The following is a 12,842-nucleotide window of genomic DNA, read 5'->3' on the forward strand; positions in this document are numbered from 1 at the left end:
TTCTTTCTTCTGGCTGGTCTAGAATTGAACTGACATGAGACAGAATAACAAGAGGAAACCAAATAAAAGTGAAATAATGTGTACATAGGAGAAACCCAGGAAAATTGAGTAATTCACCAAAACAGCCCAAACTTTCACCTTAAATACCACCCTCAACTAAAGACAAAGAGAGTGTTGAGGTGGGGTGAGTCAGTTATGGAAAGTTACAGGAAAAGCATAGCAAATGAGGGTAAGGTTGTGCAGATTTAAGTCAGTGCCTTCTCTATTGATAAGAGTTTCTAGAGTTAAATATTTCTTTTAAAAGGGTAACTCCTACTTGGTTTTCAGAGTTTTCCCAAGTCTACTGTTTTCTAGAAAATAGCCAGTTTAAAATAATTAATATGCCAGAGACATGTTTTGGAGTGACAAATTCTGCTCCCCTACACCTCTAAGTTTGGGGGTAATTTATTGTTGCAGCAATAGTAATTAGAATATACTATATGTTTTATGAAGTTCCCAAGTAAAATACTTATTCATGTCCTTTAATCATTCTTTGGCAGAATTTAAGCATATACAAATTATTACCATATTGTATATATTGATTTCTAAGCCTTGTAAGTAGTTCCTTATAAGACCTGAGGCATCACATTCACCAGGAATTCCTTGGGATCCAGTGGTTAGGGCATAATGCTTTCACTGACAAGGACCTAGTTTCAATCCCTGGTCAGGTAACTAAGATCCCACAAACTGCACAGTGTGGCGGGAAAAAAAGAAGAAGAAGAAGCCTTGAGGCCTTACATTCCAATAAATGTGTAAGGGTCAAATTATTTCCTTAGTATTCAGAAATGTATCAGTTTCTTCAAGTTGCATTTGTTTTCTGCTGACATGCAAAAGCATTCATTATATCTGGTAAGACCAAGACCCCCTAAAGACAAGTTCCCTTTCCAAGACTATGAGTAATCTATCCACAGCTTTACTCCCTTGATTATTTTCTCTGACCTCAATTCCTTTTGTCCCTTCTGACCTCAGTCCTGTGGCAACTGATCCTAATCAACCAGAGTCAGATGACTAAACTCACTATTGTCACTAACATTATTAATGTACTAAAATTGCTGTAATAGGCATAATCATTAACGTATAAACTCAGGTTGTTTCTCCAGGGCAAAATGAGCTCGTAGATTCCCAAGCTATGGATGACCTGGCCAGAGAATCTTAAATCAGAGACATCCTGACTCCCAAAACTACAATTAAGAAATGTCTCAAAAATGTCACAAGACTATGATTAATATTCATTTCTCTCTTCTTCCCCTTAAAACATTCCCAACTCAGAGACTAAGATGGCGTGGATCTTGCTTTGTGTGTTGCAAATAAACCCTTAATTTGCTGTAAATACTCACTTTCAGAGTTTGGCTTTTTGCTCCACACATGAACCTTAGCTTGGTTATACTGGTATTGCTCAAACCACTAATTTGAGAGAAAAGTGAATTTAGAATTGTTGGCAATCAGCCAGTCAATTACCCTATCAAGCAGTTTTTTTTTTTTTTTTTAATAGTCTTGGAAAGCATTTATTGTTCCCTTTTTAGAGAAGGGAAAATTAAGGCTCACAGAGGTTAATGGCTACAGTCATAGAATTGATGAGTAAGAGAGTTAAGATTGAAGCCTCTCCTGACTGCACATGTAGGTGCCTATGGCTCTAGGCCTTAGGTCAGTCATATCTGTCCACCTCATCATGAAATCACATGTCATTCGTTAAGCTTTCATAGGCTCAAGGTGCCAAAAATTGATGCTTTTTGTTAGTATCATGGAATGGTCAACAAGCAGTGTTTTTAAAGTCTTTACCATTTGCCTATTATTGTGCCAGTATTGATTTTTAGACCTTAAGGTCCAAGTTTATGTTCATTATATAACCTTCCCAAAAAGGTATTGAATGACACGTTGTCCGGTGCTGGGTATTCATTGGAAAATAAAACCCACACCTCTACCTTTATGGATATTCCAATCTAGTCAGGGAATTATCCATCTGATATTCTTTTCTTGGTTATCAACTTACTGCTTAATTATGGCTTTATAACATTGCATGACTGAAAAACAGTAAGATACCTTGCATTTCATCAATTACTTAACCCTTAAAGTAAGGTTTCCTTTCTTCTTTCTCCAGGGCAAGATGAGCTCTAGCTTAAAGCTAAATCCCCAGAAGGAAGAACAATTAGATCAAGGTTCAGAATGACAGGGAGAAATAAGATCATTGCAAATAATATTATTCTACTTTGAAAGACTTTCTGCTGAAAGAGATTTGGCTAAAGTAGCTTAGCTGATGGCAGAAAAATCAACTATGAAATATAAGAGTTTCATCAGACTGTGACATAAATCAATTTACCCAGTCATTATACTGTCAATGGCAAAACAACTTTTTCTTTTGGCCCTTTTGTAATGCGGTAAATTATTTTGCTACCTGTGCAGATTAAAGGTCTCAATTATTAACTATTTTGTTTTGATGATGACTTTGATTAGTTTTCATTTCCTGTGCACTGACCAACTGAAAGTGATAAGAAAGGATGGCCTGAGCCATGCTATGTGGCAAAGAAAGTCACGCCAGACTTCAGAAATTTGCTCCAGGAAATCGCTCCCATTAGAAAGATAAATCTTGAACTTCCCTGGTAGCGCAGTAGATAAAAGAAGACGTCTGCCAATGCAGGGGACATGGGTTTGATCCTTGTCTGGGAACTGAGATCCCACATGCCTTGGAACAACTAAGCCTGTGTGCCACAATTACTGAAGCCCACGTGCCCAGCCCGTGCTCCACCACTGCAATGAGAAGCCTACGCACTGCAACTAGAGAGTAGAGATAAATAAGAGTTAGTTTATAAGCGAACAAACTTGTTTTTCAGGGCAAGAGTGACAGTGACAAGAGGCTCCACATGTTGTTTTACTGATAAAAGGTCAGAGAGAAGTCATGATTTTTAGACTTCTTGGGGGAGGTAAGGGTTGAGTGGGGGTGGCGTGGGGAGGGGAACGGAGGAGACCTGGTAAGAGACTTAGTTATTCCTGGATATAATAGCACTTTCTCGAGCACTTACATGTGAGTCATTAGGCGGGGGTCTGGACAAAAGTATGAAACAGACATGGTAGTATTGTACTTGCCCTCAAGGCACTTATAGTCTAGTGAGCGAAACATGAAGGTAAATGGAGGAAAGTGGGCTTTCTGAGAGGGATAACAAACTCACATTTGACAAGTCAGAGAAGGTTTCCTGAAAGAATTTCCTAATGCTGAACTCAGAAACATCATTGCTTTTGTTCAGTCACTAAGTCATGTCCGACTCTTTGTGACCCCATGGACTGCAGCATGCCAGGTTTCCCTGTCCTTCACTATCTCCTGGAGTTTGCTCAAACTCATGTCCATTGAGTTGGTGATGCCATCCAACCATCTCATCCTCTGTCGCCCCCTTCTCCTTCTGAACTCAGAAGCATGACAGAGACAAAAGGAGAGAAGAGTGTTCCCAAGGAGGAAACTGCATGGATATAAAAAGCTCAGAGGCAGGAGTGGCGTCCATGGAGTCACAAGTCTTCAGGACTTGGAGACTGAAGAACAAGAGAGAGCAAGCATAGCGTATTTAAGGAAAAGAAAATAGTGTATAGGTGGAGGGTTGGGGGATAGTAATGGAAGGTAAGACTTCCCAGGTGGCTGAGTCAGAAAAGAATCCACTTCCCAAGCAGGAGACCGCCTGCAGTGCAAGAGACCTGAGTTCAATCCTGGGTCAAGAAGATTCCCTAGAGAAGGAAATGGCAACCCACTTCTTAGCTGGGAAACCCCATGGACAGAGGAGCTGGCGGGCTACAGTCCATGGAGTCACAATGAGTTGGACATGACTTAGTGACTAAACCACCACCACCGACAGGAGGTAAGGAACCCTCTAAGTCTGGTTAAGAAGTTTGAGTGTTAGCCTGAAGGGAAGAGAGTGAGGTGATTAAAAGAAAAAACTGGGCTTTTAAAAAGAAAACTCTGGGCTTCCCTAGTCCAGTGGTTAAGAATCTGCCTGCCAATGTGAGGGACACAGGCTTGATCCCTGGTTGGGGAAGATCCCATGTGCCACAGGGCAATGAAGCCCTTTGTGCCACAACTACTGAGCCTAAGTCCCACAACTACTTGCTAGAGCCCACTTGCTAGAGCCCATGATCTGCAACAGCAGAAGCCACTGCAATGAGAAGCCTACACACCACAACTAGAGAATGTCCCCTGCTTGCCACAACTAGAGAAAGCCCATGAGCAGCAACAAAGACCCAGCACAGCCAGAAATAAATAGATAGTGTTTAAAAAAGAAAAACAAAAATCGGGAGAATTCCCTGGCAGTCCTGTGGTTAGGACTTGTGCTGTGCAGTACAGCCAAAAAGAGAAAAAACAAAAAAAGAAAACAAGCTTCAGGGGAGATGGAAAGCTTTTGTCATACAGGTAGTGGATACTTCTCTGGTGACTCAGATGGTAAAGAACCCGCCTGCAATTCGGGAGATCTGGATTCGATGCCTGGGTTGGGAAAATCCCCCGGAGAAGGGAATGGCTACCCACTCCAGTATTCTTGCCTGGAGAATTCCAGGGACAGAGGAGTCTGGTGGGCTAGAGTCCATGGGATCACAAAGAGTAGGACACGACTGATCGACTAATGCTACCACGATACAGGTGAGCTCTACTGAGAAAGTTGCAGTGAAAATGAAGAGAATTAAGATCTAGTCAATAGATCTTTAAGAGAAAGAATCTGCAAGATGCTTTGATTCCTGATGGATATGAAACATGTTGACAAAGAAGGAGAAAAATTTTCTGTCATTGGCAAATGGTTTGACTCACTGAAACAGGAGATTCTGGTGTAGGTGTGTAAGCAGATAGGGCGTGTTTGTGTGTGTGTGTTAGTTGCTTAGTTGCGTCCAACTCTTTGCAACCCCATAGACTGTAGCCCACTAGGCCCCTCTGTCCATGGGATTCCCCAGGCAAGAACACTGGAGTGGGTTGCGGTACCCAAACAGGGCTTTCTTAACACAAGAGAAGCCACTTTTAGCCTAAGCCATTTTGTGATCTAAGTCTGGATGAAAGCTTACCCTTGAACAAGCCTCAGAAATTAATGATCTTAAGGGGACAAAAGAATGCAGGAAAAATGATTATTACCAGTCAAGAAAAGTAACAATAACAAAGATAATAAATCTGTTGTAACGACTCTTAGTTCTGTTTCAATGTTAAAAATTAGCCTAAAGCAATTTCTTGAGCTATTTTGCAGAATTTACCCCTCTGCCCCAGCACTCAACCACCAGATCTATTGGAAACTAATGGATGAAGATATTGCTTTTTACTGACCTTCCTGACTTCAATCAATGAAAATTTGGGAGACTTCCTGGTGATCCAGTGGCTAAGACTCCATGCTCCCAATGCAAGGGGCCCAGGTTCCATCTCTGAGCAGGGAACTAGATCCCATATGCTGCAACTAAGACCTGGGGCAGCCAAATAAACAAATAAATATTTTTTTAAAAAAGCAACTTGGGACCTTCTCCTCAATTCTATGTTGAATTCTCCTCTGCTCAAACCCCTTCATGAATACGCATGTACCCTTAACTTAAAAATTCCTTAATTCTGCTGTTCAGGGAGACACTACTTTGGGAAAGACCCCAGGTGTTCTCCTAACTCACTGAAAGTAATCAATCCTTTCTTCTGATTTTTGGCTTGGTTGTATCTTTTGGTTTGATATCCACCAAGAGACAAATCCAATTTTCGGGTAACAAGAGCAGGTTGTTTGGGAGGTGTTGGAAGCTGAGATAAAGGTATTGGAGAAGATGTTAACTTGAATCTCAGAACAAGACTGGCTTAGAGGTTTGGGAGTCATCTGCACAGGAGAGAAAAGAGGAGATTCAAGAACCCTGAGAGAGGTTCCACTGAAGAGAAAGAGTTTGTAAAGGAGATTCAGATGATTGAGAGAGGAAAGAGGAAAACTGGGAGAAGGTGTTATCAGGGAAACTCAGAGACAGGGACTTTCCAGAGGACGGGAGTGATCAGCAATGTTCAGCGCCATTGAGAACAGGGTGGCAGCATCAGGAAAACTCAGATTGAGGGACAGTCAACAACACAACTGACCGGTACTCTTCAAAAATGTCAACGCCGGGCTTCCCTGGTGATCCAGTGGTTAAGAGTCCACCTTGCAATGTAGAGAACACCAGTTCAATTTCTGGCCTGGGAAGATTCCACACAGTGAGGAGCAACTAAGCACTTGGGGCACAACTACTGAGCCTATACTCTAGAGCCAGCAAACTGCAGCTACTGAAGCCAGCATGCTTAGAGCCTATGCTGTGCAACAGGAGAAGCCACTGCAGTGAGAAGCCTGTGCACTGCAACTAGAGAGTAGCTGATCTCCACTAGATCTCCAACTACAGCAAGTCCACGTGCAGCGATGATGACCTAGCACCATCAAAATAAATAAATAAATAAATTCCAAGAATACAAAGAAGATGCACAAACATCTGTGTATGGAGAAACAGAGGTTAAAGGAGACTAAAGAGACATGAAAAATGACAATGCAGTTCATAATCCAGAATTTCCTTTTGTTATTTTTAAAATAATTTTTAATGGTTGCACAATCAGATAATAAATTTCATTCAATTATATTTGAGTTTCTCATTTCTAAAATGGAGAGGAGGGGAATTAAGGAATTTTTAAGTTAAGGGTACATGCATATTTAGGAAGGGGTTTGAGTATTCCAGGGTTTCTTTAATCACACTCTATCATGCTACTTTGGAAGAGTGGTTTTTATGAGCCATATTACACACAAAAATGTGAAAATCAAAATTGTACACTGATTATCAAAGTACAAAGCTGGAAGTAAAAGTAAAATTACAGTTTCTGTGTTAGATTTGTCTGAATGTGAAGGAAAGTTCACAATTAGTTTTACTTCTAATTGTATCTATAAATTTGCCTTCAAAAGGTCACTACATCAGCCAGCTTACTTGTGGTAAGCTCAAAGTATCTGACAGTGATTAGATAGTGTTATTTAAATTTTTCACAAGTGTAGGACTCCTAATTTACAGGGTTCTGTATGGATGTGAGAGTTGGACTGTGAAGAAGGCTGAGCGCCAAAGAACTGATGCTTTTGAACTGTGGTGTTGGAGAAGACTCTTGAGAGTCCCTTGGACTGCAAGGAGATCCAACCAGTCCATTCTGAAGGAGATCAGCCCTGGGATTTCTTTGGAAGGAATGATGCTAAAGCTGAAACTCCAGTACTCTGGCCACCTCATGTGAAGAGTTGACTCATTGGAAAAGACTCTGATGCTGGGAGGGATTGGGGGCAAGAGGAGAAGGGGACGACAGAGGATGAGATGTCTGGATGGCATCACTGACTCGATGGACATGAGTCTGGGTGAACTCCAGGAGTTGGTGATGGACAGGAAGGCCTGGCGTGCTGCGATTCATGGGGTTGCAAAGAGTTGGACACGACTGAGCGACTGATCTGATCTGATCTGATCCCAACATACAGTGGGAAAGAATCCTCCTGCCACTTGGGTTCAATCCCTGGGTCAGGAAGATCCCCTGGAGAAGGAAATGGCAACCCACTCCAGTATTCTTTCCTGGGAAATCCCGTGGACAAAGGAGCCTGGTGAGCTACAGTCCATGGGGTCTCAAAAGTTGGACACGACTTTGCTGCTAAACAACAAATCCCAGTGTAGGCATCTATAGGAGGCTGTGAGTGCACAGAATACTTTCAAGGAGTTAATGGAGTGAAACAATAACTCTCATTTGTCTTTTGCATGATCCTGCAATTCTGGCAGTTGTGTACAGCTACTTGAATGCTCAAAATTCTCCAAGCCAGGCTTCAGCAATATGTGAATTGTGAACTTCCTGATGTTCAAGCTGGTTTTAGAAAAGGCAGAGGAACCAGAGATCAAATTGCCAACATCCGCTGGATCATGGAAAAAGCAAGAGAGTTCCAGAAAAACATCTATTTCTGCTTTATTGACTATGCCAAAGCCTTTGACTGTGTGGATCACAATAAACTGAGGAAAATTCTGAAAGAGATGGGAATACCAGAACACCTGACCTGCCTCTTGAGAAATCTGTAGGCAGGTCAGGAAGCAACAACTAGAACTGGACATGGAACAACAGACTGGTTCCAAATAGGAAAAGGAATACTTCAAGGCTGTATATTGTGACCCTGTTTATTTAACTTATATGCAAAGTACATCATGAGAAACGCTGGGCTGGAAGAAACACAAGCTGGAATCAAGATTGCCAGGAGAAATATCAATAACCTCAGATATGCAGATGACACCACCCTTATGGCAGAAAGTGAAGAGGAACTAAAAAGCTTCTTGATGAAAGTGAAAGTGGAGAGTGAAAAAGTTGGTTTAAAGCTCAACATTCAGAAAACGAAGAGCATGGCATCTGGTCCCATCACTTCATGGGAAATAGATGGGGAACAGAGGAAACAGTGTCAGACTTTATTTTTTGGGGCTCCAAAATCACTGCAGATGGTGACTGCAGCCATGAAATTAAAAGACGCTTGCTCCTTGGAAGGAAAGTTATGACCAACCTAGATAGCATATTCAAAAGCAGAGACATTACTTTGCCAACAAAGGTCCATCTGGTCAAGGCTATGGTTTTTCCTGTGGTCATGTATGGATGTGGGAGTTGGACTGTGAAGAAGGCTGAGCGCCGAAGAATTGATGCCTTTGAACTGTGGTGTTGGAGAAGACTCTTGAGAGTCCCTTGGACTGCAAGGAGATCCAACCAGTCCATTCTGAAGGAGATCAGCCCTGGGATTTCTTTGGAAGGAATGATGCTAAAGCTGAAACTCCAGTACTTTGGCCACCTCATGTGAAGAGTTGACTCATTGGGAAAGACTCTGATGCTGGCAGGGATTGGGGGCAAGAGGAGAAGGGGATGACAGAGGATGAGATGGCTGGATGGCATCACTGACTCAATGGACATGAGTCTGGGTGAACTCCAGGAGTTGGTGATGGACAGGGACGCCTGGCGTGCTGCGATTCATGGGGTCGCAAAGAGTCGGACACGACTGAGCGACTGAATTGAACTGAACTGAGTTGAATGCAACATGTTGAAATATTAACATTCTTTTTGTTAATTTCACTACACTTTTTTTTTTTTAACATATACATTCAGGTTTTTAAATATTTAAAACATTTTTCCTATGCCATTTCCTGTCTACCAAGCACACCAGGCTTCCCTGATAGCTCATTTGGTAAAAAACTTGCCTGCATTGCAGAAGACCTCAGTTTGATTCCTGGGTTGGGAAGATCTTCGGGAGAAGGGATAGGCTACCTATTCCAGTATTCTTGGGCTTCCCTTATAGCTCAGCTGGTAAACAATCCCCCCTGCAATGCGGGAAACCGAGTTTGATCCCTGGGTTGGGAGGATCCGCTAGAGAAGGGAAAGGCTACCCACCTCAGTATTCTGACCTGGAGAATTCCACGGACTGTATAGTCCATGGGGTCGCAAAGAGTCGGACACGACCGAGCGACTTTCACTTTCAAGCACATTGATCAATAAACCTCTAGAAATCGAACAAACTACTCCTTCCAGGAACGCATCATCGACAGCCAATGCCCTCAGTCAAGATGCCCGTAATTGCCTTTCCCCTTTCTTCCCTGCCCTAAGTAAAGATGGTTCTGGTGACTTCCTTTCAAACCTCACTTTTCCCATAACAAACGTGGCGCAACCGCTTCCGGTTCCAGACTGCAGCTACTGCCCGGTGGTGAGTGCAACTGGGACCCGGCGACTTTTCTGGGCTAGTTTTCTCTGTGGACTCTTGAAGGCTTTCGATTGAGAGGAGGTAGGGAGGGAGGGGGCTCTCCGCGAGGCATCTCGGGGATTCTCTAGGCAATTAGGACACCGTTCTTTAATAATTGGGAAGTTATGGCCGCTTTCCCTGGCAAGTTCCCAAACCCCTCCTACCCCCACCTTGCACGGCCTCTGCAGCCAACCCTTTGCGGAAGCCCCAGAATTTGCGTGTCTAGATGAGCTTTGGTTCTTTTTTAAAAGTAACTTTTCCAAACTATAATTCACGTATTATAAAATTTGCTTATTTAAACTGTAAAATCTCGTGGTTTTTCGTATATCCCCAGGATTGTGCATCCATCATCACAGTCTAATTTTAGAATATTTTCATCACCTCTAAGAAAAACCCTGTTATCAATTAGCAGTCACTTTCTATTCAGAAGGGCTTCCTTCTGAGGCCCTAGAGTCCTAGGCAATTACTAGTCTACTTTTTGTCTCTATAGGTTTGTTTGCATATTTGATATAAATGCCATCATACAACGTGTGGTCTTTCTTGAGTAGCTTCTTTCACCAAGTATAATGTTTTAAAAGTTTGTTCTTGTGCTAGCATGTATTGGAACTTAATTCCTTTACTGCAGAAAAATATTCCTTATATTCATATGTGTGTGTTCTTGCTAAATTGCTTCAGTGCCACCCTATGTCCCATAACCCTCTAGGCTTCCCTATCAATGGGATTCTGTAGGCAAGTATAGTGGAGTGGTTTGCCATGCCCTTCTCCAGGGGATCTTCCCCACCCAGGGATTGAGTCAGCATCTCTTACATCTCCTGCATTGGTAGGCGGGTTCTTTACCACTAGTTGTTGTCCTTCAGTCGCTCAGTCGTGTCTGACTGTTTGCAACCCCGTGAACCACAGGACGCGAGGCTTGCCTGTCCTTCACCATCTCCCAGAGTTTGCTCAAACTCAAATCCATTGAGTCAGTGATACCTTCCAAACATCTCCTCCTCTGTCCTCCCCTTCTCCTGCCTTCAGTCTTTCCCAGCATCAGGGTCTTTTCTAATGAGTTAGCTGTTTGCATCAGGTGGCCAAAGTATTGGAGCTTCAGCTTCAGCATCAATCCTTCCAATGAATATTCCGGGTTGATTTCCTTTAGGATTGACTGGTTTGATCTCTTTGCAGTCCAAAGAACTCTCAAGAGTCTTCTCCAACACCACAGTTCAAAAGCATCAATGCTTTGGTGCTCAGCCTTCTTTATGGTCCAACTCTCACATCCATACATGACTACCGGAAAAACCATAGCTTTGACTAGATGGACCTTTGCTGACAAAGTAATGTCTCTACTTTTTAATATGCTGTCTAGGTTTGTCATAGCTTTTCTTCCAAGGAAGAATGAAATTTTAATTTCATGGCTGCAGTCATCTTTCACAGTGATTTTGGAGCCCAAGAAAATAAAGTCTGTCACTGTTTCCATTGTTTCCCCATCTGTTTGTCATGAAGTGATGGGACCAGATGCCATGACCTTTTTTTGAATGTTGAGTTTTAAGCCAGCTTTTTCCCTCTCCTCTTTCACCTTCATCAAGAGGCTCTTTAATTCCTCTTTTTTTTTTTTTTTTCCTGCCATAAGGCATTTTACCACTAGTGCCCCCTGCATTTTATTCATCTGTTCATCAGTTGATGGATATTTGGATTATTTCCCCCTTTTAGCTCTTATAAATAAAGCTGCTATGAACATCTGTGGGGGCTTCTGAGGTGGCTCATTGGTAAAGAAATTGCCTGTCAATGCAGGCTACTTAAGAGACTCAGGTTTGTTCCCTGGGTAGGGAAGATCCCCTGGAGGAGGAAATAACAACTCATTCCAGTATTCTTGCTCAGAAAGTCCCATGAGTAGAGGAGCCTGGCGGACTATAGTCCGTGGGGTCTCAAGAGTCAAATATGACTAAGCAACTGAGCATGCATGCACACATGAACATCTGTGTACAGTTTGTGCAGACACATGTTTTTATTTCTCTTGAACATATATATTGATACCTAGGAATGGAATTGCCTGATCCAAGTGTAACTCTAACAACTGAGGAACTGCTAAACTGTTTTCCAAAGTACTTGAGCTATTTTATCTTTTTTTGTATATGGAGATCCAGTTGTCTCAGTGTTGAAAAGACTGTTTTTGTCCTGTGGAATTGTCTTGGATGCTGGAGAAAATGAGTTGACCATAAATATAAAATTTTACATCAAAACTCTCAATTTTATTACATTGACCTTTATGACTGTCCTTATTTCAATACTACAGCCTTGATTACTGAAGCTTGTAGTTGGTGGTTTGTTTGTTTGTAGTTGGTTTTGAAATCGAAAAGTATGGATACTATAACTTTGTGTTCTTTGTTTTTAAGATTGTTCGGCTTTATGGACCCCTTGCATTTCCATATGAAGTTTTAAAATAGTTTTGTCAGCATCTGCAAATTTAAAAAAAAGCCAACAAATTTTATAAGAATTGTATTCATCCATACATCAATTTGGGCAATATTGTCATTTTAAAATAGTAAGTGTTCTATTCTGTGAACATAGAATGTCTTTCCATTCACTTAGATCTTTAGTTTCTTTCAATATTTTAAAATAGTTTTCAGTGTACATGCCTTACATATTTTTCATTAAATGTATGGTGGTTTAGTTGCTAAGTTGTGTCCAACTCTTGAGACCTCATGGACTCATGGAGCCCACCAGGCTCCTCTGTCCATGGGATTCTCCAGGCAAGAATCCTGGAGTGGGTTGCCATTTCCTTCTCCAGGAGTTCTTCCCAACCCAGGAAGAGAACTCAGGTCTCCTGCATTGCAGGCAGAGTCTTTACTGACTGAGCTACAGTATTTTATTCTTTTTATGCTTTTATAAAGGAAATTATATTATTATTTTATTTTTATCTTTTTTACAATTTATATTTGTTTATTTTATTTATCTTTGGCTGCACTGGGTCTTTGTTGCTTTGCGTGGGCTTTCTCTAGTTGCGACGGGTTGGGGCTAGTCTCCAGTTGCAGTGCATGGGCTTCTCGTTGTGGTGACTTCTTTTGTTGTAGAACATGGGCTCTAGAGCACAGGCTAAGTAGTTGTGATGCA

The 12,842-nt window shown here is 41.9% G+C and overlaps 1 protein-coding gene across 7 annotated transcripts in view; it reads left to right on the top strand.

Moving 5' to 3' along the window:
- The first annotated feature begins 9,664 nt into the window (after window positions 1-9,664).
- Window positions 9,665-12,842, top strand: part of SHLD1 (shieldin complex subunit 1) — a 115,717-nt gene continuing 112,539 nt past the window's right edge. For 5 of the 7 annotated variants that reach the window (XM_005214847.5, XM_025000811.2, XM_025000812.2 and 2 more), the window contains exon 1: window positions 9,695-9,794. The gene's annotated coding sequence lies outside the window, so the exon portion shown is untranslated. Of the gene's footprint in view, window positions 9,795-12,842 lie in introns of all 7 variants that reach the window. The other 2 variants (XM_015474183.3, NM_001046552.2) reach the window with 2 other exon arrangements.

The sequence above is a fragment of the Bos taurus genome, chromosome 13 (genome assembly GCF_002263795.3).
Source record: "Bos taurus isolate L1 Dominette 01449 registration number 42190680 breed Hereford chromosome 13, ARS-UCD2.0, whole genome shotgun sequence".
Taxonomy (NCBI): domain Eukaryota; kingdom Metazoa; phylum Chordata; class Mammalia; order Artiodactyla; family Bovidae; genus Bos; species Bos taurus.